Source organism: Salmo salar, chromosome 25 (genome assembly GCF_965601325.2).
Source record: "Salmo salar chromosome 25, fSalSal1, whole genome shotgun sequence".
Taxonomy (NCBI): domain Eukaryota; kingdom Metazoa; phylum Chordata; class Actinopteri; order Salmoniformes; family Salmonidae; genus Salmo; species Salmo salar.
This window is the reverse complement of record NC_138315.1, coordinates 4,726,784-4,753,282: the sequence shown is the minus strand read 5'-3', so window position 1 is coordinate 4,753,282 and position 26,499 is coordinate 4,726,784. Positions and strand designations below refer to the sequence as shown.

At 48.6% G+C, this 26,499-nt stretch overlaps 3 non-coding genes and 3 pseudogenes across 3 annotated transcripts; all 6 read right to left on the bottom strand.

Annotated features, from left to right (window-relative positions):
• Positions 1-7,860: 7,860 nt before the first annotated feature.
• On the bottom strand, positions 7,861-7,977 carry LOC123730643 (U5 spliceosomal RNA). The gene has a single exon (XR_006762078.2). It is a non-coding gene; the product is annotated as a U5 spliceosomal RNA (small nuclear RNA).
• Positions 7,978-8,681: 704 nt separating this feature from the next.
• Positions 8,682-8,856, bottom strand: LOC123730690 (uncharacterized; annotated as a pseudogene).
• Positions 8,857-14,448: 5,592 nt separating this feature from the next.
• On the bottom strand, positions 14,449-14,565 carry LOC123736317 (U5 spliceosomal RNA). Its single transcript, XR_006766053.1, has one exon. It is a non-coding gene; the product is annotated as a U5 spliceosomal RNA (small nuclear RNA).
• Positions 14,566-15,089: 524 nt separating this feature from the next.
• Positions 15,090-15,266, bottom strand: LOC123736303 (uncharacterized; annotated as a pseudogene).
• A 6,658-nt stretch (positions 15,267-21,924) lies between these two features.
• On the bottom strand, positions 21,925-22,041 carry LOC123730641 (U5 spliceosomal RNA). Its single transcript, XR_006762076.1, has one exon. It is a non-coding gene; the product is annotated as a U5 spliceosomal RNA (small nuclear RNA).
• A 508-nt stretch (positions 22,042-22,549) lies between these two features.
• LOC123736306 (uncharacterized) lies at positions 22,550-22,725 on the bottom strand (annotated as a pseudogene).
• Positions 22,726-26,499: the final 3,774 nt, after the last annotated feature.

Here is a 26,499-nt window from a genome sequence, read left to right as displayed (position 1 = left end):
ACCACATTATCCACACTTTTTACATGTCGTACATCCAAATGGAACGCCTGCAGGAACAAACACCAGAGCATAATCCTGTGATTTGGGCAAAGCATGGTGTGCAGGAAAGTAAGTGGGTTGTGGTAAGGGCAAGGGCAGACAGGTCTGGAATGAACCAAGGACTATAGCTATTCCTGGTTCTACATTTTTTTAATGGGGCATGCTTATTTAAGATGGTGAGGAAGGCACTTTTAAAGAATAACCACGCATCCTCTACTGTCATTCCAGGATACCCCGGCCAGGTCGATTAGATAGGCCTGCTCGCAGAAGTGTTTTAGGGAGCGTTTGACAGTGATGAGGGGTGGTCGTAGACCCATTACGGATGCAGGCAATGAGGCAGTGATCGCTGAGATCTTGATTGAAAACAGCAGAGGTGTATTTGGAGGGCGAGTTAGTTAGGATGATATCTATCAGAGTGCCCGTGTTTGCGGATGTACCTGGTAGGTTCATTGATAATTTGTGTGAGATTGAGGGCATCAAGATTAGATTGAAGGATGGCTGGGGTGTTAAGCATGTCCCAGTTTAGGTCACCTAGCAGCATGAGCTCTGAAGATTGATTTGGGGCAATCAGTTCACATATGGTGTCCAGAGCACAGCTGGGGGCAGAGGGTGGTCTATATAGCAAGCGGCAATGGTGAGAGACTTGTTTTTAAAGAGGTGGATTTTTAAAAGTAGAAGTTCAAATTGTTTGGGTACAGACCTGGATAGTAAGACAGATCTTTGCAGTAGATTGCAACTCCGCCCCCTTTGAAAGTTCTATCTTGGCGGAAAATGTTATACACTGCTCAAAAAAATAAAGGGAACACTAAAATAACACATCCTAGATATGAATGAATGAAATAATCTTATTAAATACTTTTTTCTTTACATAGTTGAATGTGCTGACAACAAAATCACACAAAAAGAATCAATGGAAATCCAATTTATCAACCCATGGAGGTCTGGATTTGGAGTCACACTCAAAATTAAAGTGGGAAACCACACTACAGGCTGATCCAACTTTGATGTAATGTCCTTAAAACAAGTCAAAATGAGGCTCGGTAGTGTGTGTGGCCTCCACGTGCCTGTATGACCTCCCTACAACGCCTGGGCATGCTCCTGATGAGGTGGCGGATGGTCTCCTGAGGGATCTCCTCCCAGACCTGGACTAAAGCATCCGCCAACTCCTGGACAGTCTGTGGTGCAACGTGGTGTTGGTGGATGGAGCGAGACATGATGTCCCAGATGTGCTCAATTGGATTCAGGACTGGGGAACGGACGGGCCAGTCCATAGCATCAATGCCTTCCTCTTGCAGGAACTGCTGACACACTCCGCCAAACCGGTCATGCTGGAGGATGTTGCAGACAGCAGAACGTTCTCCACGGCGTCTCCAGACTCTGTCACATGTGCACCTGCTTTCATCTGAAGAGCACAGGGTGCCAGTGGCAAATTTGCCAATCTTGGTGTTCTCTGGCAAATGTCAAACGTCCTGCACGGTGTTGTTCTGTAAGCACAACCCCCACCTGTGGACGTCGGGCCCTCATACCACCCTCATGGAGTCTGTTTCTGACCGTTTGAGCAGACACATGCACATTTGTGGCCTGCTGAAGGTCATTTTGCAGGGATCTGGCAGTGCTCCTCCTGCTCCTCCTTGCACAAAGGCGGAGGTAGCGGTCCTGCTGCTGGGTTGTTGCCCTCCTACGGCCTCCTCCACGTCTCCTGATGTACTGGCCTGTCTCCTGGTAGCGCCTCCATGCTCTGGACACTACGCTGACAGACACAGCAAACCTTCTTGCCACAGCTCGCATTGATGTGCCATCCTGGATGAGCTGCACTACCTGAGCCACTTGTGTGGGTTGTAGACTCTGTCTCATGCTACCACTAGAGTGAAAGCACCGCCAGCATTCAAAAGTGACCAAAACATCAGCCAGGAAGCATAGGAACTGAGAAGTGGTCTGTGGACACCACCTGCAGAACCACTCCTTTATTGGGGGTGTCTTGCTAATTGCCTATATTTTCCAATTCCATTTGCACAACAGCATGTGAAATGTATTGTCAATCAGTGTTGCTTCCTAAGTGGACAGTTAGATTTCACAGAAGTGTGATTGACATGGAGTTACATTGTGTTGTTTAAGTGTTCCCTTTATTTTTTTGAGCAGTGTATTTAGGGATGGAGATTTCAGGCTTTTTGGTGGTTTTCCTAAGCCAGGATTCAGACACGGCTAGGACATCCGCGTTGGCAGAGTGTGCTAAAGCAGTGAATAAAACAAACTTAGGGAGTAGGCTTCTAATGTTAACATGCATGAAACCAAGGCTTTTACAGTTACAGAAGTCAACAAATGAGAGCACCTGGGGAGTGGAGCTAGGCACTGCAGGCAGGACCTGGATTAACCTCCACATCACCAGAGGAACAGAGGATAAGGGTACGGCTAAAGGCTATACGAACTGGCCGTCTAGCACGTTCGGAACAGAGAGTAAAAGGAGCAGGTTTCTAGGAACAATAGCATAGATTCAAGGCATAGTGTACAGACAAAGGTAAGGTAGGATGTGAGTGCATTGGAGGTAAACCTAGGCATTGAGTAATGATGAGAGAGATATAGTCTCTAGAGACTTTTAAACCAGATGATGTCATTGCATATGTAGGAGGTGGAACAACATGGTTGGTTAAGGCATATTGAGCAGGACTAGGGGGCTCTACAGTGAAATAAGACAGTTATCACTAACCAGGACAGTAATGGACGAGGCATATTGATATTAGAGAGAGGCATGCATAGCCAAGTGAACATATGTGTCCAGTGAGTGGTTGGGCTGGCTGGGGACACGGCGATTCAGACAGTCAGCAGGCCGGTGCTAACAAGCTAGCAGTTAGTTGACCAGGGCTAGCAAGTTAGCAGAAGGGCCTTTGGGGGATGTCACGATGGAGGTAAGTCTGTTTTTGCCTCTTCGTGCGGTGACATCTATAGACCAGTCGTGGATTAGTAGGGTTCCAAGTAGCTACTGGTCTTCAGCAGACATTGCGCCTGAGGGGCCTGTTGAATCCTCAGGCAGATTATGCCGGTATTCCAGTCGTAGTGGATCGGCGGTGTTCCGTGCCCCGTACCGGCAGTAGAAGAGGTCCGGATATTGTAGCTTCAGCGGTAGCCCAGGAGCCCAAGCCGGGCTAGCTTCAGGCTAATTGGTGCTTGCTCCGGGATGGAAACGCTAGCCAGGAGTAGTCACCCGGGATTGCGGTTAGCTAGTTGCGAAGATCCAGATGAAAATATTGAGTTTGCGGTAGGAATCCGGGGATATCGAGAGAAAAAAAAGAGGTCCGTTATGCTCTGGTTTGAGTCACGTTGTACGAACTGGCGAGAGCTTTCCGAGCTAAAGTTTAGCTGATGACCGCTAGCAGGTAGGTAGATAAATTGGCTGGCTAGCTTCAGTTGAGGGATTCCAGATCCGAAGTAAATAGAAATACTTTAGGAAAAAACTGATCCACGCCACATTGGGTGAGGCGGGTTGCAGGAGTGTATTTAGAAGTTGAGGTTTAAGAAAATATTTAAAAAAGATATATACAAGGCACACAAAAAGACAAAGACGTCTGACTGCTACGCCATCTTGGAATGAATCTGGTCTTCCTGCTGTCAGAGTGCTTTTGAAAATGTGAAACTGCTTCTTAGCTCTGACCCTGTGTTGGCAGACCCATGATTGGAACTGCCTTCAGCCTATATGTGGATGCCAGTAACTTAGGTGTAGTGTTGCTTCAAGCAGATGGGGGTGTTGAACATCCTGTTAGCTGTTAAACTTTTGGGAGAAATAACTATCAGTTTAATTATTCAGTGGGGGAGAAGGAGGGCGTTGCAGCATATGTGTGGTCCCTATTGTGGTTTACACTGACCACAACCCACATACTTTCCTGCACACCATGCTTATGCGCTGGTGTTTGTTCCTGCAGGCGTTCCATTTGGATGTACGACATGTAAAAAGTGTGGATAATGTGGTGGCTGATGTGCTTTCCCGTGCACCGATTTAGTCGATCTTCGGACGCCTTCGTTGTTTGTTTTCATTTTTGGTTGGTGGTCTGTACAGGGTTTATTTTGTCCTTCCTGTTGTTAGGGTTTGCCCAACTATTTGTTTGCATAACCTATATAATATACCAAAAAAGCTATGCTATAATATTAAGTTTATACTCTATATGATAAGAGCATACTGCTGTGTGAGAGGAAGGGGCTCATGGGATGGTGAGTCATATGGAAAGAATGCAGATGCTGTAAATCAGGGATGTGGAAGAGCTTGTTAAAAGATAACGGCGAAATGTATATGCGGAGGGGTGTCGGGGTTTTAGAGAACTGTGCATAGCGAAGTCACAAGATAAATCGACTGCCAAAGATAATAACTACGCCCGGCAACAGGAGGCGTCTCGAGGTTGGGACCAACCTGCACGCCAACGGTAGGATAAGTAAGTTTAAACCACGCTCATTCTCCCTCTGACAGGCCTGCAGTGATCGGGAACTATCTCTGTCAGAGTATTTAATGAGAAGCAAAGGATGTGTAACTCAGTTCTCTGTCTGCCCTGCATGGTGACACAGCGACCCCGTATATACGAACATCATATTTACCATAAATGTGTTTGCATTAATTAAAGTACAAAGAAATCAGAAGTTACTATGTGCTGACTATTTTGTTCTGATACCAGATTCGAATTGACGCGACCTAACACTGTTGCTCTGGCTTCTACTCTCCTGTCACTTGGTCTCCATTTCTTTCTCTTAAATTGCTTCCAGGTACCGTGGGAATCCGATGGGCCTCTTACCTTTATAGTATTTTGTGTATGAACCTTTATTAGTTATGGTTTTTGACAAGGTGTATTGGTGTGGTTGTGGGTTTTGTTTTCAGGGCTTTGTTAGTTCCTGATTTTCATAGGATGGGGTGTTACACCCCCTCGGTTTCCTTGCCTCCTTCTCTGTGTTTGTGTTTATATTTGCAGATTGGGGACAGGTGGAGCTGATTGGGTCGTTATTAAGGTGACAAGTTGCACCTGGGTTTGGGATCAACTAGGTGATAAAAGGTCCTGATGCCCAGTCCTGCCTCTCTCTCTCTCTCTCTCCACAAGCACCATTTTGTTTTGTGATCTGGTTGATTGTTTTTGATTAGGTGCACCTTTAACACTTACACACATTTTACCTTCATCCATGCATTTCCATTACATCCCTCACATGCCTACATTCACAAGTTAGTTTTCTTGTTCAAATCTAGGCTAAGCACTATGCCTCACAACATCCCTTATTGTAGAAGTAATATCCCTCCCAGGAACACTGTACGTCTGACTCAGATATGATACTCCCCATCGCTTTATTAACACGGTTAGCGCAAAATCTTATCAGTATTCCATAAACTTAAAGGCTTAAAATTTTCCAGCTTCTCCCTGCTCAATTTGTTTTATAATATTTAACGATCTTGTGGACAATGATTCTGGAACTACCTGTGCCCGTTCCATGTACACGTCCAACAATACAGGTGCTAAATTATCCACAAATTGATAACTCACTTTTCAGCCCATCTGACCCCAGACTTTTTTTTTCTCCCTATTACTGGCCAAGACAGCCTCCCGTATCTCAATCACCGTCATATCGTTGTCATACATTTTTCGTTCAGCATCAGATAATTTAGCATCAATAAAACCTAAAACCTCCACACTACAGCCTTGATCGCCACCCCCCCATTGCCCCCATACATGCACTCTTTTCAAAGTTATGTACAGCAGCCTGAGCTTCCATAAAGCCTGCCACATCATAACCCTCCACCGTGTCGACTTTTTCCAGCTCAATGTCAAGTCGTTTATTCAAAGCTATACGCTCCCTCTTTAAAATAAAATTTCTCTGTCTTGAATAGTCAACACTCAACCCTCTAATCTTCTCGTTTAGACCCTCCCACCACAATCCAATATAAACACGTTTAAAACAATCGTCAATCATATTAATATATATTTCTTTTTTTAGTAGCTCAGCATTCAAACACCGTACACCACCCCCTCTAGTAGGCACACTATGACCCAGCAGGAACCCAAGAGAGGGGTGATCACTTAAAAAATGTAAATCATACCAAATCTTGTGAACATATTGCACCACATTTACAGCCGCTAAAAAATAATCAATGCGGCTTTGCCTGAGACCGTTTTAAAACAACCTGCCTCCTTGAGAAAGCTCTCACCTGGATGTATACCCCGACATGCATCACTCAATGATCCTTCATTACCCCCAGCAAGACTAGCCTAGACGGATCAGAGCACAACAATGTACTCCTTGACGTGTCCAGTTTAGTCAAACGAATGTTAAAATCCCACAACCAATATACAGTTACACACACAATGTTGCTCAAGTGACTGAAAAATCACGGCTCGGTCAATCTCATTATTAGGTGCATAAACATTCAAAAGCCTACCCTTACCCGTGTGCACTTCCCTAATATTCTGCACACTATCCCGCTTAATTAAAATAGCAACCCGACACGTCCTCTCCCTACCATTTATTAAAATAAAGCAAATCCATCCACCGCTTTCTTACTCCATCCATCATACTGTCAGTCCAGTATCTCTTGAAGACATAAAATACCAGCCTGAAGTAGGCTTACTGTCTGGTCTAACTTTTCCATATGTCGTAGTCTCATTAATATTGACAGATAACGCTCACCATGAGTTGGAGTATGATGTTTATTGTACCCATCATACGGACTGCATCTGAAGCTGCTGTTTTGGCAGATGAGTACAGTTGAAGTCGGAAGTTTACATACACCTTAGGCAAATACATGTAAACCCAGTTTTTCACAATTTCTGACATTTAATCCTAGTAAAAATGTCTTTGGTCAGTTAGGATCACCACTTTATTTTAAGAATGTGAAATGTCAGAAAAAATAGTACAGATTCATTTCAGCTTTTATTTCTTTCATCACATTCCCAGTGGGTCAGAAGTTTACATACACTAAATTAGTGTTTGGTAGCATTGCCTTTAAATTGTTGAGGACAAACATTCCGCTAGCGGAACCCCGTTCCTGGTAATGGCACAGGGGTCTTGCTCCTTTCCCTTCCCTCACCTTCTTCATAATGTCATCATGCTTCTCCTCCACATGAAACATCACATCAAATGCTTTCTCCATCGGGTTTCCTTGAAGGCAGAAAACATCTTTGACCTGTAGTTTTAGGCACCCAATCAGGATATTTCTCCCAAACGTCTCTCTTCCCCACGGCTCCATCTCCTTTTCCGTCCATGAAAACCTCACCGTGTTGGCCAAACCAATCCCTGGTACTGCTCTGCTTGATTTTTCCTGCTTCATCTTTTTCCAAAAACAGCTCTCTTGCACAAGAAGCCAAAAAAATGGAAAATCGGAAAATCCGATTCCCTCCAAAAAATAATGAAAAAAAATTCCTCCCTCCTGCCTTCCTTCGACCTTCTGGCTCAGCGGGCTTTGGGGCACCTCGGTACCAAGCTTGATCTGAGCCAAAAGGCCGAGAAGCGATAACCCACAAATTGACCCCTGCACCCGCCGGGCCCCCGGGGGCCTCGGCAGACCTCATAGGTTTGGCAAAAGTTGGCTCCTCCTCACCCAACGCTTCCCTGGTGACAGGCGGGTGTGTTTTTTTTTAAAAGTCGCTAATGCGTCGTTAGGTCACTAGCTCTTTAATCCTAGTGCGACTATTTGTTCAATGCCCGGCAAATACACCAGTCATCGTCGGGCTTGAACTCAATTGCCCGAGCGACTACTTTGAGTGGAAAAAATACGCCGGTCGGTCAGCCGGCTTCAAGTCAAACGGCTGAGCAAAAAGTCTCGGCGTCATCTCTGTCAATTTCTCTTGAAACAAGATACCGGGCTCTGCCAGAAGCAAAGCCCTTCCAAAAATACGTTGAACTCGTAAGTATTCCTCTCCACGGAAGTCTTTAGTAAAAGGCGAAAGGCTTGTGCGTAATGAAGAGAAACCAGAGTCGTATGGAAGTCAGAGGTCGGGGCCCGAGACACACACGGTGCACTCTAGGCCGGGTCCCCAAACCCACTCTTCCAAGTTTTCGAGGGCTGTGGGTAAAAAGTCACAGACAGACAGACAGACAATCCTGGTGAAGTGATTGTATTTTTTGGGGGGGGGCTCAAAAACACACACACACACACACACAATCCTGGTGAAGTGATTGTATTTTTTGGGGGGGCTCAAAAACACACACACACACACACACACACACACACACAATCCTGGTGAAGTGATTGTATTTTTGGGGGGGCTCAAAAACACACACACACACACACACACACACACAATCCTGGTAAAGTGATTGTATTTTTGGGGGGGGCTCAAAAACACACACACACACACACACACACACACACACACAATCCTGGTGAAGTGATTGTATTTTTTGGGGGGGCTCAAAAACACACACACACACACACACACACACACACAATCCTGGTGAAGTGATTGTATTTTTGGGGGGGGCTCAAAAACACACACACACACACAATCCTGGCCAATGTTTTTTTTTTTTTTAAGTAAAATGGCGGGAAAACGGGGGACCCCCATGAAGGGGGCTTCGCACTTGTTTCAGTTTGGATGATTCTTCTTTTTTCATTCCATCTCTTCTTCTGCTAGCTGTTTTACATAGCTTGGTGTATTTCTTTTTCCTTGACAATGGGAGAAAAGTGTTGCACCATTCCCGGAGGTACTGCAATACCGGGTCGATGCGTGGAGCGGACGGAGCAAGCCCCATTTCCGACTCCCTGTTCGAAAAATCCATTTAATATGTAGTCCCCCGATGGGGGACGTATCAGATATTAAACTGATAAGAACAGATATTTTTTTTAGAAAAAATAATTTATTACATTCAATGCCATTCATTCTTACAAAATCATACATTCATTCAAATTCAAATCGTACTGGCATTTTTAAATTATAATGTAATCCAAAACAAAAACTCAGGGGAGCATCGTCCCTCCCCGTCATCCTACACACTAACTTTCCCTATCTCCCCGTCCCTAATCTAAAATATCCCCAGCCCTAATCCCCCCTTCCATCTCTCCCGGGCAGCGTGCTGCCCCCACTTCGTCTCCTCCCTCTCAAATCTCCTTCCACCCTCCTCACTATTCCTTCCACCCCCCAATCTCTCCCTGTCGTGACCATGTTCTGCCTGGCTTCCCACAGCCCCCGCTTAAAGAGGCTCATGAGAAGCCAGAGCAGAAACCTATCCCTATCCGTCCCCCTCGCTCTCCCTACACCTCTCTCTAACCTAGCCCAAGTCGGTACAAAATCCCCTCTAACCCTTCCTAACAACACCCGTGCCTTCGCCCATACTACTCCGGCAATGGCACAGTCCCAAAAGACATGGCGCACAGTCTCCTCCCTGCCACAAGAAGGTCTTGGGCAGGTGGGGGATCGCGCCAAGCCATGCCGGTACATGGTGGAGCGCACCGGCAAACACTTGTGGAGGCTCAACCAATTCAGGTCCTTGAGCCTGTTGTCTAGACCCCACGCCTGGACTCCTTCCAAGACCACCGCCGGGATGCCCACCACAGGTGCCGGACTTACTGCCCGTCTGACCTCCTCGTACAGGTGCCTGTGATCTAAACCTACTCGGGCGACTTCAACCTCGGGGTGTGCACGCAACCACTTGGCCGCATGGCCAAAGTGCCACGGCAGCTGTTCCGCCCGAGGACCCGTGTTAGACCACACCATTACGCTTCTCGCCTGATACGAGAAGAACACTCGCAGGAGGTAACCGGACGGGTGTAGTACTGGCTGAGCAAGCTCCGTCAACAGAAAAGAAACAAAAATTGCGTCCAGCTTGAGGGGGAGATGTGGTACCCCCCTACCTCCCTCCCCGATGGGACAGATCATGCGTGCCCTGGCGACCCACTCGTACCTGCCACCCCACATGAACTGAAACACCAGCCTCACTAGAGGCCTCCTCAGACAAGCCGGCAATGGGTAGATGTACGCCAAGTACAATAGAGATGGCAATACATCCACCTTGAGAACCAGGACCTTGCCCAAAAAGGACAAAGACCTAGCCTTCCACATCGCTAGCTTCCTCTGTACCACTGCGATACGCATGTTCCAGTTCAGCGTCGCTGAGCCGGAGGTCTCAAAATGGACCCCGAGAATCCTCAGGGCCCCGTTACAGAGAGACAACCCTCCGGGCACATCCGTCCTACCACTCCATCTTCCGAAAAACTTAACGGAAGACTTCGCATGGTTAAGAACCGCCCCGGACGCTCTGGTGAAGTCCCCAATGATGGCAAGGGACCTTGTCAGGCACGAGTCTTTGCAAAGCAGCAAGGATGTGTCGTCGGCGTACTGCGTCAACTTGACACGGTGACCGCCACTTCCAGGTATAAGCAAGCCCTCCACCCCTGTGTCTGCCCTAATGACAGCCCCCAGAGGCTCCATGTACAGAACGAAGAGGAGAGCCGAGAGCGGGCATCCCTGCCTGACCACAGACGAGAGGTCAAAAACGTCACCTAAGTGACTATTTACGCTAACCAGGCACCCCGCTCCGACATATAATGTACGGATCCACCCTATAAACTTCTCCCCAAATCCTAATCTACCTAACACCCTGAATAGAAAGGATCTATTCACGCGATCAAAGGCTTTCGCCTGATCCAGCGCTGCTACCATTAAAGGCAGCCCTCTGTCTTCTACCCAAGCGATGGAGTCCCTGATCAACTGTAGGTTCCACCTAATAGAGCGGCCCTCTACCCCGCACGTCTGATCCTCATGGACGACGTAGGGAAGGGCAGTGCGCAACCGGTCCGCTAAGACCTTTGCTAACAACTTATAGTCTACGCACAGCATGGTCAACGGCCGCCAGTTGCTAAGGTCTGTTACTTCCCCCTTCTTGTAAAGAAGTGACAGCACACCAACAGCCATTGATCCCCCCGGGACCCCCGTCTCAAGGATGGCCTTCAAGACTTCGAGGACCACTGGTCCAAGTATACCCCAAAACTTGAGGTAAAACTCGGACGGCAGCCCATCCATCCCAGGCACCTTCCCTTTTCCCATCCTCCTGAGAGCGCTCTCAACCTCTTCGAGGGAGATCTGAGCCTCCATCACATCTCTAATGTCCTCCGGCAATCGCCGGGACAGGTGTTCTAAAAACACATTTCCCTGCTCTACATCTATTACCCTCTCCTTAAATAAACCTCGGAAATGATCAGTTGTCACCCTGACCATCTCCTCCGGCTTTCTTACTATACTGCCATTTTCTTCCCTAACCCCATGCATTACCTTCCTACTCTGTCTGCCCCTAACTGACTTAAAGAACATAGCGGAACAAGTCTCATTGTGTTCTAAAAAGCCATTATGCGCACGCTCCAGGAAAGCTCGAGCCTTCCGCTCCTGCAGCTCCCTGAGCTGCGCCTTCAGGGCTGTGGATCTCTCCCAGTCAATCGATCCACCGAGGTTGCCTGCCTCATACTCAAGTTCAATCAACCTTTGGATACGATCCACCTCCCTCCTTTCCTCCCTTTTTTCCCTCTTGCAATATCCTATTATAAAGGCCTTAATCCTTACCTTAACTAAATCCCACCACTCTAACACCCCCTCGCACATGGACCGGAGGCCTTCAAGCCCCCGAAAGAAACCAAAAAAGGCGTCGACGAAAGCTTGCTCCTCCAGCACATCCCGATCTAACTTCCAGTACCCCCTACCGAAGAGGCAGACTGGCGACCCCACCTGCAGGAGCACCCCGTCGTGATCTGAGAAGAACACAGGCAGCAGCCGCCCAGACAACTGACCCAAAGACCTAGATAGAAAAATATAGTCGAGCCTCCGCGCAACCCCCCGGGAGTTGCGCCATGTGGGACCAGCCATTGTCGGAGTAGAGTGCAGGCCTCCATCAACCAGACCATGGCAAGCCATTAGCCCGGTGATGGCGCCTGCACTACTATCACCCACTAACCCTAAATCTATGTTGAAATCCCCTCCTATCACCAAGTGCCTATTTGTGACACACAGGGGCGCCAGACAGTCCACCATCTCCCTCCTGTCTGCCGCCACCTGTGGCCCATACACCCCAATTAACCTATATCTACCCTCCCTAAATGTTACATCTATCCCTAAAACCCTCCCCTGCATTATGACAAAAGTGCTCTCAATTTTAATTTCCCTATTCCCACACAAAATTCCTACCCCTGTTGAGTGCACCCCTCCTATACCCCAATACGAATCTCCCTTATCCCACTCCCTCCTAAATCTATTTACATCCCCTCCATCCCTCAGGTGAACCTCCTGTAAAAAACAGAAATCAAACCCCACACCCTCTAAATAACTAAAAACCGCCCTCCTCTTAACAAAATCCCTTAATCCCCTTACATTTAAACTAAGAAAAGTAACAGAAAGATTTATTTATAAATAAAACAAAGAAACCCTCACCCCCAAAACACACAAAAATAAAAAGGAGGCTCACCCGATGCTCCCCTGCTCCATCTCATCCAGCGGGGACGTCCTCTCCTTTCCTGACGCCCCCCCGTCTTCCTCCATCTCCCCAATCCAGGATGCAGGAATGGTGTTGGCCACCCAAATCCTCCATTTCCCCTGCCTCCCCGCTGGCTGGGCAGAAAAAAGGGGACCCTTCATCACCAAAAAGGGACCACAGCACCCCAGTCCGCAGCTCCTGAGCCCCTCCCGGGAGATCCAGTTCCCCCAGCGGTCCAGTGACAGTGAAATCCAATGAGGAAGCTGAGGTTTCCCCCTCCTTCCCTCCTTTTTTTCCCATTGCTCTCTTGGCCTCCCCTTCCCCCCCCCAGTGCTCTCCTTCTTGTCTTCCATGGCACGCCTCTTCCCTTTCTTCTTCGGTGTGGGTGGCAAAGGGGAGACATCGCCCCCCTCCCCCCCAGCTTCTCCACCATGCCCCTCATCTCCTCCACCAGGGCACTTGACATATCACTGTCTCCCCACTCCTTCCCTCCACCCCCCCCTCCAAATCCCCGTCTGGGCCTGTCTCCGTGTCCTTCTCCACCTCCTCTCTCACCGTTGTCTTCGTCTCCTGCCTCTCCACTCTCTGGCCTACTTCCTCTTTGTGACCTTCCTCCCCATCTGCTCCGGCCTTCTCGCTCCTTTGCCCCTCTTCTCTAGGGGCCACCTTCTCCTCCCGTGCTGTCTCTCCATCCTGGCCCGCTCCGTCGTCCTTGTCCTCTCTACCCCCATCCCCTGCTCTCCCTCCAGCTGCAGACGCGTATGACCTATGACGAGCCGGGCAATCCCGCCACAGGTGTGCCGACGAGCCACACCCGTGGCAAGCCTTAGGCTCGTCACAGTCCTTGGCCTCATGCTCAGCTGATCCGCAGAATCTGCACTTCCTAGTGCTGCACGAGGCCACGGTATGACCGTAGGCCATACAACGCCTGCAGAATGGAGGCTGACGGGCATAAAATAACGTCCCCCTGTCAGCCCCCAGGGAGAACATTGCAGGGGGATGGAGGTAGCCTCCCAAACCCTTAGGGTCCTCCCTGAGCAAGGCCTGGAATCCTCTCCTCCCATTCCAGAAGCCCAGGGAGTCCCTGAAGAGCCTTGCTGAGGATACACTGTCCATATATCTCCCCAGAAAGGCCCTCACCTCTTCGTCCTTGACATGCGGGTTGTAGAGGTTAACAGTCACCACCCTGAAGTTGTTCCTTGCCAGGCTTGATACTTCGTAATGGCACATCGGATGATCTCCTCCCAACTCTTTCACTTTTTTCAAAACCTCGTCGTGTCTTAGCTCAGTGTAGAAGGTCACGTCAAAAGCTCCCTCCATCGGGTTCCCCTGGAGGCAGAAAACGTCTTTCACGGCCAGCTTCAATGCTCCCATCAGTACAGTCCTTCCGAAGGTTTCTCTCCCGGCTGGCTCCTGCTCCTTATTCCTCCACGCAAACCGAATCGTATTTGCCAGTCCCATCCCTGGGACTGACCTGCTGGCTGGATTGCGCGCCATCTCCTCCTCGACAATGGCGCGCTCAAAAGAATTTGTTGGAAAAGTTTCCAAACAAAACTTACCGCCCACCAGCCTTCGGCTTTTGACTAAGGGGTTACGGCACCGCAGTACCAAACTTGAACTTAGCCAAAAGGCCGACAAGCGATAACCCACAAATTGACCCCTGCACCCGCCGGGCCCCCGGGGGCCTCGGCAGACCTCATCGGTTTGGCAAAAGTTGGCTCCTCCTCACCCAACGCTTCCCTGGTGACAGGCGGGTGTGTTTTTTTTTTAAAGTCGCTAATGCATCGTTAGGTCACTAGCTCTTTAATCCTAGTGCGACTATTAGTTCAATGCCCGGCAAATACACCAGTCATCGTCGGGCTTGAACTCAATTGCCCGAGCGACTACTTTGAGTGGAAAAAATACGCAGGTCGGTCAGCCGGCTTCAAGTCAAACGCCTGAGCAAAAAGTCTCGGCGTCATCTCTGTCAATTTCTCTTAAAACAAGATACCGGGCTCTGCCAGAAGCAAAGCCCTTCCAAAAATACGTTGAACTCGTAAGTGTTCCTCTCCACGGAAGTCTTTAGTAAAAGGCGAAAGGCTTGTGCGTAATGAAGAGAAACCAGAGTCGTATGGAAGTCAGAGGTCGGGGCCCGAGACACACACGGTGCACTCTAGGCCGGGTCCCCGCGGGTGGTCCCCGAACCCACTCTTCCAAGTTTTCGAGGGCTGTGGGTAAAAAGTCACAGACAGACAGACAGACAGACAGACAGACAGACAGATAGACAATCCTGGTGAAGTGATTGTATTTTGGGGGGGGGCTCAAAAACACACACACACACACAATCCTGGTGAAGTGATTGTATTTTTTTGGGGGGGGCTCAAAAACACACACACACACACACACACACACACAATCCTGGTGAAGTGATTGTATTTTTTGGTGGGGGCTCAAAAACACACACACACACACACACTCCTGGCCAATGTTTTTTTTTTTTTTTTAAGTAAAATGGCGGGAAAACGGGGGACCCCCATGAAGGGGGCATCGCACTTGTTTCAGTTTGGATGATTCTTCTTTTTTCATTCCTTCTCTTCTTCTGCTAGCTGTTTTACATAGCTTGGTGTATTTCTTTTTCCTTGACAATGGGAGAAAAGTGTTGCACCGTTCCCGGAGGTACTGCAATACCGGGTCGATGCGTGGAGCGGACGGAGCAAGCCCCATTTCCGACTCCCTGTTCGAAAAATCCATTTAATATGTAGTCCCCCGATGGGGGACGTATCAGATATTAAACTGATAAGAACAGATTTTTTTTCTTTTGGAAAAGTTTTATTGTCACAGTTCCTTTAAAAACAGCTCATATTTATATTTTTACATCATTTATACACAAACAAACAGCATGGAGGCATAAAACACAGCATTTGAATTACATTTGAATTTGTTAAAAAGTACATGTTGTTTACACCAATAAAAACAACCATTAATGAAAGTACTTTTCGTTGTATAAAACATCAAATCTGTAAAAGCCATTTAAAATGTGTACAAATGATTTAAAAAAGAAAAACATTTTTAAGACATAAAAAATGTATTTAAAAAGTCACTTGTTAAAAAGCTGTCTTCGGTCCCTTGTACAGGAGCGGGGTGAGTCCTTATCAAACTTGCCTCCTCCTGCTCTTCCGAATCGATCACCGTCCCGTCCTTCGGGGCCCAGAGGAGATACCTCCCCTAGGTGCATCGCCCTAGGCGCCGCAGCGCTGTCAGGCCGTGGCCGCAGGGACCTTGGGTGTTGTGGGGGACCCTTCGCCTGGGGTCGAGGCCCCCTTCCTTCTGTACCACCCCAGGGCTTCTGTGGCTACCATGGCCACTGCCTGGGGGGTGGTGTTGACCTGTTTCGCTACCAGCAGATTGCGGGAGGACCACAGTGCTGCCTTCAGACACGTGAGGGTGGGCCAGAGCTTGGTGAAGGCCTTTGGTGGAATAGGCCTTCGGCCTCACCGACTCCTCTTGGCCACAGCCTGTACGGGGGCACGCGGATGTCCTCGCCATGCCCCGGGAGTGCATGACGGCCCTGACCGGGAGGATCTCATGGGCGACCATCCAGGACAGGTCCCGGTGCTGATTCAGGAGAGCAGGATGGGCCACATTACGCCAAACCATTGTGGGCTCGCCTATAGCAAGCCCGCGCACTGGACACACTGGTTCCCGATCCTGCACAAGAGAGAGAAGAGAGCGATGTTTAGTTAAAACTGTGACTGCTTCTTTTTCCAATTTAAAATGTCTTAAAAACTTCTGGAGCTGGGCGTAGTGTGTGGGAAGCAGGAAAGAGACTGGGGCTCGCAGGTCGACTGGGATCAGCCTCAGAGACCTGAGGTAAGATCCCAGCCAGAACCTTGCGAGGGCCTGGGTCTTATTGGTGGCCGGGGAGGTGGCAAGAGTAAGATGTAACGCTGTGTAGCGGCTGCCCAGGAACAAGTAGAGGTCAGGCAAGCCTTTCCCCCCCTTGGACCTGGGCCTCTTGACCACCTCCCTCCTCAGCCTCTCCCACTTGCTCCCCCACAAGAAGTAAAACAGCATCCGCTCCAGGGCTAAAAGAGTTCTCCTAGGGGGGATAAAAACAGAACTGATTAATAAAAGCACAGGTAAAATCACTGCTTTAATGATTAAAACCTTGCCCTCAAAAGTCAGCTGTCGTAGTCCCCAAAATCCCAGTCTCTGTCTTACTGTCCCCAGGATCCCACTCCAATTACCTCTCCCTCCTCCCTCCCTGTCAAACTTTACCCCGAGTACCCTTATGTCCGTCGTTTTCACAGTCAGTGGTAGTCTGGTCAAGTCTGGGTCTGCCCACGGTCCGAAAAATTGGGCCTCTGTCTTGTCTCTGTTCAGTCTCGCCCCAGAGGCTCGTCCGTACCAGTCAGTCCTGTCCAGGGTCCTGTCGACGGATAAAAGGTCGGTGCATAAAATGTTGACGTCGTCCATGTAAAAAACGCACTTGGCGGTCATCCCCCCACTCCCCGGGATACCCACCCCACTGATCCGTTGGTCCCTTCTCAAGACCTGTGCCAGTGGTTCAATGCCGGCCACAAACAGAAGGGGAGATAACGGACAGCCCTGACGGACGCCGCAGTGTACTCCCACTGCTTTTGACAGATGCCCATTTACAAGGATTTTGCTGGTGATATCCCCGTACAGCAGTCCCACCCAAGCTAAAAACCTGTCCGGGAAACCCATTTTTTGCAGTACCTTAAAGAGGTACTGGTGCGAGACCCGATCAAAGGCTTTTTCAAAATCTAAATTTAGGACTACAAGCCGCATGTTTCTGTCTCTCGCATAACAGATGGCATCTCGGATCAGTATCAGGCTGTCCGTGATCTTCCTTCCGGGAATGGCACAGGTTTGATCCGGGTGGATCACCTCCCCTAAGACAGAAGACATTCTGAGTGTTAAAACCTTGGTAAAAAGTTTACAATCAAAATTTAAAAGGGTTATCGGTCTCCAGTTCTTCAGGTCCGTCCTGTCGTTTTTCTTATATAAAAGAGTCACGATCCCCACTCTAAAACTGTCAGGTAGTCTGTCGAGGTATTCAAAGTCAGTAAAAACAGTCAGAAGTTCATCGGCTAAAACATCCCAAAAGGTCAGATAAAACTCCAAAGGGAGGCCGTCCTCCCCCGGTGATTTACCCCTCTTAAAATGTTTCAGTCCTTGGTCAATTTCTGTCCTCGTCAAGTCTTTTGTCAGGTCGTCTGTGTTGGGTAAAATCTTGTCAATGTATGTTAAAACGTCCCCCATGGTTTCCTCACATACAACTTTTTCCCCAAACAGTTCCCCATAAAAATCCTCGACTACTTCTTTCATTCCCTCTGTGTCTGTTTTTAAAAACCCATCTTTATTTTTTAAACCTGTCATTGTCCTACCCTTACTAACTATTTTCTTAAAAAAGTACCTTGTACACTTCTCCCCCTCTTCTAATTCCCTCTCCTTACTTCTTAAAATAACCCCCTTACTTTTCTGTTCAGCTAAAAGTGCCATTTCCTTTTTTACTTCTTTAATTTCATAGTTAAAATCAAAGCCCTGTTGGCCAAGGTTAAAATATCTTTCCAGTCGCTTTTGCAGTCCCACCATGCGTCTATCTTTTTCTTTGCTTTTCTTCTTTCCTATCTCTCTAAAGAAAGTCCTCGTCCTACCCTTCACCATTTCCCACCATTGTGCTCGTGTGTCAAAGAAGTCTTGTAGCGTCTGCCACTGGCTGAACTGCTCCCTGTACTGGCTAACTACTCTATCATCTTCTAAAAGGGAACAGTTCAATTTCCAGGGCCCTCTTCCCACAGTCACACCCGAAGTTAGTGAAAGGGTGCACGTCAGCATTACGTGATCTGAGAAAAAGGCAGGGGTTATTCTAGCATCAGTTGGGGGGCAGTCCCGGGTAAACAGATAGTCAATGCGAGAGGCTCTGGTGCCGTCACCACTGGTCCAGGTGAAGCCCTCCTCTCTTGGATGCAGGGTTTTAAAACAGTCAGTCAGTTTAAAATCCCTGCACAGCCCTTGCAATAAAACACTTGACCTATCTACCTTAAAATCCTCTCCCGCCCCTCTCCTGTCTGCTCTATTTAAAACACAATTAAAATCCCCCCCCACCACTAGAGGATCCCTCCCTAGCATGTGGGACTGCAAGTCTTCTAAAAGTGCGCACCGGTCATGTTTATCGTTAAAACCATACACATTTAGCATGTTAAAATCCCTCCCCATAAAAGTACAATTGGCTAAAAGAGCGCGCCAACCTACCACCACCGTGCTCCCCCTCACCACCACATGTGGGGTCTTGATTAAAATGGCAACACCGTCATTTTTATTAAAATTTGAGCCACTCCAAATGGAGGGCCCATGCTGCCACTTGTCCTCCCATTTCCTATAAGAGGATAAAAAGGGTAGACCACACTCCTGTAATAAAAACACATCTGAATTAAACCTTTCTAAAAAGGATAAAACCGACTGTGCTCTTATTTCTGTTTTTATACTTCTCACATTTATAGTGGTGATGTTAAAAGCCATAAAAGGGTGAGTAAAAACAATGCTAAATGAAAAGGCATTTAAACAGTTGAAAGGAGGTTATTTTTCTGGTACTTCCTCTCTCTCCCGCCGGGGTAACGGGGGATGGCAGGGAGAGGAGGTTAAAACCGGACTTAAAAAGGAGATTGTGTTGGGGGGGAAGGTTCTGGGTTCTTCCTCCCCCTGGGAGCTCTCCCATTCCACCTTGCCCTTTTTCTCATCGCCTTGTTCGGGGTCGGAGAGCTCCTCCGCATTTCTTTTTCGTGGGGGGAGGTGTTCCTCCAGAATCTCCACCCCCTCTCCCATATCTCTTTCCGACACAGTCTCCATACTGTCTGACCCACTTGGGGAGTTCTCACTCAAGATCTCTCCGGGGCCGTCTTTCTCGGCCCTTTCTCCTTCAGGGGTCACATTAATCTGGGGCAGGGGGATTGGGGGGGGGGGGGGGGGGTTGTCCTCTCCTCCCACTTTTTCCACCACTGCACCTTCCGCGCCCTCCACTACCACCAGCTCCACCACTACATTCTCTACCACCACCGGCTCCACCACCACCTCCTCGGCAACTGCCGTTCCCTCCCCTTGGTGCTCAGAAGTCCGGTCCGCGGCCGCCGTCTCCCTCTCCCTCCTTTCGGCCCTGACCTTATTGGCCCAGGAGAAGGGGCAGCCGCGGATGAGGTGGGACCGCTCGCCACAGAGGTTGCACGACCTTCCGTTCGTGCACTCCTCATAGCGGTGGCCCACCTCCCGGCACTTCATGCAGACGACCTTTTTACAGGCCTCTGCCAGGTGGCCATGTTCACCACACTTACGGCACAGCTTGGGCTGGTCCTGGTAGTGAACATGGCCTCTATTCTCTCCGAGGACTATGGTGGATGGGATGGCTTTCAACCCACCATAGCCCCCAGGGTCCTCCCTCTGCTGGACAGTCACCCTCCAGGCCCCTGTCCAGATCCCATCGGGATCCTTCACCTGGACCAAGGGCCCCTTCACGTTGCAGTACCTGCCCAGCCATACTGCAACGTCCTCCGGCTGTACGGTTTCATTGTACATACGGATAATAACGGTTTTAATGCTATTATCCGTCAGCTTGGTCACCTCAAACATGGCTGTGAGGGACCCCTGGATGTTCAGGGAGTTCTGGAGTTGCCCCCAGAACTCCCGCAGGAAGCTGGCGTTGGCAAAACTGACATCGAAGCCCTTCCCATAGGGAAGGGCTAAGATGCAGTTTACCTGCGCGGGATGGAAACCGAGCTCTTTCTGGAGGAATTTTCTGGAGAAATCCAATCGGGATTACTCCATTATTTTCCCTCCCTTCTCCTTTAAGAGGAGGCGCACTGCATGGTGCCTCCTCATGCCAACCTGTGCTGCTGACATGATGGAGGCCCACTCACTTTACAGCCCAACACCGGTAAAAAAGGGGGGGAGGGGAAGGGAAAAAAGGGAGGGAAAGGAAAGGGGGGGGGGGAGGGGGTTGGGAGTGGGGGTTGGGAAGAAGGAAAGGGGTGTAAGACACCCGAGAAAGCTGGCGGGCTCGGCCAGACTAAGCTAACCGGGCCTACCAGCACCACGGGACACACAACAACCTATCTAGCACAGCACCAAACTAATCTTATTAACAATGGGAAGGAACACTAGGAGGGGAATTTTTTGTTTTATATTTTCCACAAGAGGGGGAGGCACAAAAGGGAGAGACAAAAAATAAACCACACAACCAAACTAAGGCTAGAAAGCTAGCAGGCCCCGCCAGCAGGCCAGGCTAAGCCTACCAGCTGGCAGGCCCACCAGCCAAGAGGCCTTACAACAAAAACAAACACGGCACACCAACCAAAAGGGAAGACAAACTAGGGGGTAAGACTAACAATGCACAAGACTAACAAAACAAATTAATTAAAGTAAAAGGGGAACAAGGGGGGTAAGGGAGAAAAAAGGACACACTGACTAACAAACACCTGCCCAAACTTGAGGGACACGAAGGCTAGCAGGCCTCACCAGCAGGCCAGGCTATGCTAACCAGCTAGCAGGCTAGCCAGCAAAAGGTCCCTCAGTTGGCAACACAAATAACAAGAAACAGAAAAAAACTAAGGATACAAAGGGGATGGGGGTAAAGAAAAAAAAAAACAGTCAAACAATGCCTGCCACGCCTAAGGGGCCGGGAGGCTAGCAGGCCAAGCTAAAGCTAGCAGGCCGACAAGCCAGAAAGCCACCCCAGCTAGCAGACAACACACAACTGAAGACAATGGGAGGAGCTAAGGAGGGGACTATAGGATACACAGGGGAGGAGAGATGCAAAACAGGACAAGCAGGGGAAAAACACAAATAAATTAAATAACTAAGGAAAAAAGACCAGAGGGCCTTTAAACTCACCCTACAGGTGCTGGTGCACCTGTAGTCCACCACCAAAACCACCACCTAACCCAGGACAAAGAATAAACAAGGGTGAGACAAAAAAAACAACAATAATGACAATAAATAATGATTTGACAAAAATAAATAACACAATTTCCCGGGCGCCCTCCGGCCTACGATCGCTTCTCTGATCAAGTGCAGCACTGACAAGGTAACTACACTTGATCTGAGCCAAAAGGCCGAGAAGCGATAACCCACAAATTGACCCCTGCACCCGCCGGGCCCCCGGGGGCCTCGGCAGACCTCATCGGTTTGGCAAAAGTTGGCTCCTCCTCACCCAACGCTTCCCTGGTGACAGGCGGGTGTGTTTTTTTTTTAAAGTCGCTAATGCATCGTTAGGTCACTAGCTCTTTAATCCTAGTGCGACTATTAGTTCAATGCCCGGCAAATACACCAGTCATCGTCGGGCTTGAACTCAATTGCCCGAGCGACTACTTTGAGTGGAAAAAATACGCAGGTCGGTCAGCCGGCTTCAAGTCAAACGCCTGAGCAAAAAGTCTCGGCGTCATCTCTGTCAATTTCTCTTGAAACAAGATACCGGGCTCTGCCAGAAGCAAAGCCCTTCCAAAAATACGTTGAACTCGTAAGTGTTCCTCTCCACGGAAGTCTTTAGTAAAAGGCGAAAGGCTTGTGCGTAATGAAGAGAAACCAGAGTCGTATGGAAGTCAGAGGTCGGGGCCCGAGACACACACGGTGCACTCTAGGCCGGGTCCCCGCGGGTGGTCCCCGAACCCACTCTTCCAAGTTTTCGAGGGCTGTGGGTAAAAAGTCACAGACAGACAGACAGACAGACAATCCTGGTGAAGTGATTGTATTTTTGGGGGGGGCTCAAAAACACACACACACACACACACAATCCTGGTGAAGTGATTGTATTTTTTGGGGGGGGCTCAAAAACACACACACACACACACACACACACACACACACACAATCCTGGTGAAGTGATTGTATTTTTTGGGGGGGGCTCAAAAACACACACACACACTCCTGGCCAATGTTATTTATTTTTTTTAAGTAAAATGGCGGGAAAACGGGGGACCCCCATGAAGGGGGCTTCGCACTTGTTTCAGTTTGGATGATTCTTCTTTTTTCATTCCTTCTCTTCTTCTGCTAGCTGTTTTACATAGCTTGGTGTATTTCTTTTTCCTTGACAATGGGAGAAAAGTGTTGCACCGTTCCCGGAGGTACTGCAATACCGGGTCGATGCGTGGAGCGGACGGAGCAAGCCCCATTTCCGACTCCCTGTTCGAAAAATCCATTTAATATGTAGTCCCCCGATGGGGGACGTATCAGATATTAAACTGATAAGAACAGATTTTTTTCTTTTGGAAAAGTTTTATTGTCACAGTTCCTTTAAAAACAGCTCATATTTATATTTTTACATCATTTATACACAAACAAACAGCATGGAGGCATAAAACACAGCATTTGAATTACATTTGAATTTGTTAAAAAGTACATGTTGTTTACACCAATAAAAACAACCATTAATGAAAGTACTTTTCGTTGTATAAAACATCAAATCTGTAAAAGCCATTTAAAATGTGTACAAATGATTTAAAAAAGAAAAACATTTTTAAGACATAAAAAATGTATTTAAAAAGTCACTTGTTAAAAAGCTGTCTTCGGTCCCTTGTACAGGAGCGGGGTGAGTCCTTATCAAACTTGCCTCCTCCTGCTCTTCCGAATCGATCACCGTCCCGTCCTTCGGGGCCCAGAGGAGATACCTCCCCTAGGTGCATCGCCCTAGGCGCCGCAGCGCTGTCAGGCCGTGGCCGCAGGGACCTTGGGTGTTGTGGGGGACCCTTCGCCTGGGGTCGAGGCCCCCTTCCTTCTGTACCACCCCAGGGCTTCTGTGGCTACCATGGCCACTGCCTGGGGGGTGGTGTTGACCTGTTTCGCTACCAGCAGATTGCGGGAGGACCACAGTGCTGCCTTCAGACACGTGAGGGTGGGCCAGAGCTTGGTGAAGGCCTTTGGTGGAATAGGCCTTCGGCCTCACCGACTCCTCTTGGCCACAGCCTGTACGGGGGCACGCGGATGTCCTCGCCATGCCCCGGGAGTGCATGACGGCCCTGACCGGGAGGATCTCATGGGCGACCATCCAGGACAGGTCCCGGTGCTGATTCAGGAGAGCAGGATGGGCCACATTACGCCAAACCATTGTGGGCTCGCCTATAGCAAGCCCGCGCACTGGACACACTGGTTCCCGATCCTGCACAAGAGAGAGAAGAGAGCGATGTTTAGTTAAAACTGTGACTGCTTCTTTTTCCAATTTAAAATGTCTTAAAAACTTCTGGAGCTGGGCGTAGTGTGTGGGAAGCAGGAAAGAGACTGGGGCTCGCAGGTCGACTGGGATCAGCCTCAGAGACCTGAGGTAAGATCCCAGCCAGAACCTTGCGAGGGCCTGGGTCTTATTGGTGGCCGGGGAGGTGGCAAGAGTAAGATGTAACGCTGTGTAGCGGCTGCCCAGGAACAAGTAGAGGTCAGGCAAGCCTTTCCCCCCCTTGGACCTGGGCCTCTTGACCACCTCCCTCCTCAGCCTCTCCCACTTGCTCCCCCACAAGAAGTAAAACAGCATCCGCTCCAGGGCTAAAAGAGTTCTCCTAGGGGGGATAAAAACAGAACTGATTAATAAAAGCACAGGTAAAATCACTGCTTTAATGATTAAAACCTTGCCCTCAAAAGTCAGCTGTCGTAGTCCCCAAAATCCCAGTCTCTGTCTTACTGTCCCCAGGATCCCACTCCAATTACCTCTCCCTCCTCCCTCCCTGTCAAACTTTACCCCGAGTACCCTTATGTCCGTCGTTTTCACAGTCAGTGGTAGTCTGGTCAAGTCTGGGTCTGCCCACGGTCCGAAAAATTGGGCCTCTGTCTTGTCTCTGTTCAGTCTCGCCCCAGAGGCTCGTCCGTACCAGTCAGTCCTGTCCAGGGTCCTGTCGACGGATAAAAGGTCGGTGCATAAAATGTTGACGTCGTCCATGTAAAAAACGCACTTGGCGGTCATCCCCCCACTCCCCGGGATACCCACCCCACTGATCCGTTGGTCCCTTCTCAAGACCTGTGCCAGTGGTTCAATGCCGGCCACAAACAGAAGGGGAGATAACGGACAGCCCTGACGGACGCCGCAGTGTACTCCCACTGCTTTTGACAGATGCCCATTTACAAGGATTTTGCTGGTGATATCCCCGTACAGCAGTCCCACCCAAGCTAAAAACCTGTCCGGGAAACCCATTTTTTGCAGTACCTTAAAGAGGTACTGGTGCGAGACCCGATCAAAGGCTTTTTCAAAATCTAAATTTAGGACTACAAGCCGCATGTTTCTGTCTCTCGCATAACAGATGGCATCTCGGATCAGTATCAGGCTGTCCGTGATCTTCCTTCCGGGAATGGCACAGGTTTGATCCGGGTGGATCACCTCCCCTAAGACAGAAGACATTCTGAGTGTTAAAACCTTGGTAAAAAGTTTACAATCAAAATTTAAAAGGGTTATCGGTCTCCAGTTCTTCAGGTCCGTCCTGTCGTTTTTCTTATATAAAAGAGTCACGATCCCCACTCTAAAACTGTCAGGTAGTCTGTCGAGGTATTCAAAGTCAGTAAAAACAGTCAGAAGTTCATCGGCTAAAACATCCCAAAAGGTCAGATAAAACTCCAAAGGGAGGCCGTCCTCCCCCGGTGATTTACCCCTCTTAAAATGTTTCAGTCCTTGGTCAATTTCTGTCCTCGTCAAGTCTTTTGTCAGGTCGTCTGTGTTGGGTAAAATCTTGTCAATGTATGTTAAAACGTCCCCCATGGTTTCCTCACATACAACTTTTTCCCCAAACAGTTCCCCATAAAAATCCTCGACTACTTCTTTCATTCCCTCTGTGTCTGTTTTTAAAAACCCATCTTTATTTTTTAAACCTGTCATTGTCCTACCCTTACTAACTATTTTCTTAAAAAAGTACCTTGTACACTTCTCCCCCTCTTCTAATTCCCTCTCCTTACTTCTTAAAATAACCCCCTTACTTTTCTGTTCAGCTAAAAGTGCCATTTCCTTTTTTACTTCTTTAATTTCATAGTTAAAATCAAAGCCCTGTTGGCCAAGGTTAAAATATCTTTCCAGTCGCTTTTGCAGTCCCACCATGCGTCTATCTTTTTCTTTGCTTTTCTTCTTTCCTATCTCTCTAAAGAAAGTCCTCGTCCTACCCTTCACCATTTCCCACCATTGTGCTCGTGTGTCAAAGAAGTCCTGTAGCGTCTGCCACTGGCTGAACTGCTCCCTGTACTGGCTAACTACTCTATCATCTTCTAAAAGGGAACAGTTCAATTTCCAGGGCCCTCTTCCCACAGTCACACCCGAAGTTAGTGAAAGGGTGCACGTCAGCATTACGTGATCTGAGAAAAAGGCAGGGGTTATTCTAGCATCAGTTGGGGGGCAGTCCCGGGTAAACAGATAGTCAATGCGAGAGGCTCTGGTGCCGTCACCACTGGTCCAGGTGAAGCCCTCCTCTCTTGGATGCAGGGTTTTAAAACAGTCAGTCAGTTTAAAATCCCTGCACAGCCCTTGCAATAAAACACTTGACCTATCTACCTTAAAATCCTCTCCCGCCCCTCTCCTGTCTGCTCTATTTAAAACACAATTAAAATCCCCCCCCACCACTAGAGGATCCCTCCCTAGCATGTGGGACTGCAAGTCTTCTAAAAGTGCGCACCGGTCATGTTTATCGTTAAAACCATACACATTTAGCATGTTAAAATCCCTCCCCATAAAAGTACAATTGGCTAAAAGAGCGCGCCAACCTACCACCACCGTGCTCCCCCTCACCACCACATGTGGGGTCTTGATTAAAATGGCAACACCGTCATTTTTATTAAAATTTGAGCCACTCCAAATGGAGGGCCCATGCTGCCACTTGTCCTCCCATTTCCTATAAGAGGATAAAAAGGGTAGACCACACTCCTGTAATAAAAACACATCTGAATTAAACCTTTCTAAAAAGGATAAAACCGACTGTGCTCTTATTTCTGTTTTTATACTTCTCACATTTATAGTGGTGATGTTAAAAGCCATAAAAGGGTGAGTAAAAACAATGCTAAATGAAAAGGCATTTAAACAGTTGAAAGGAGGAT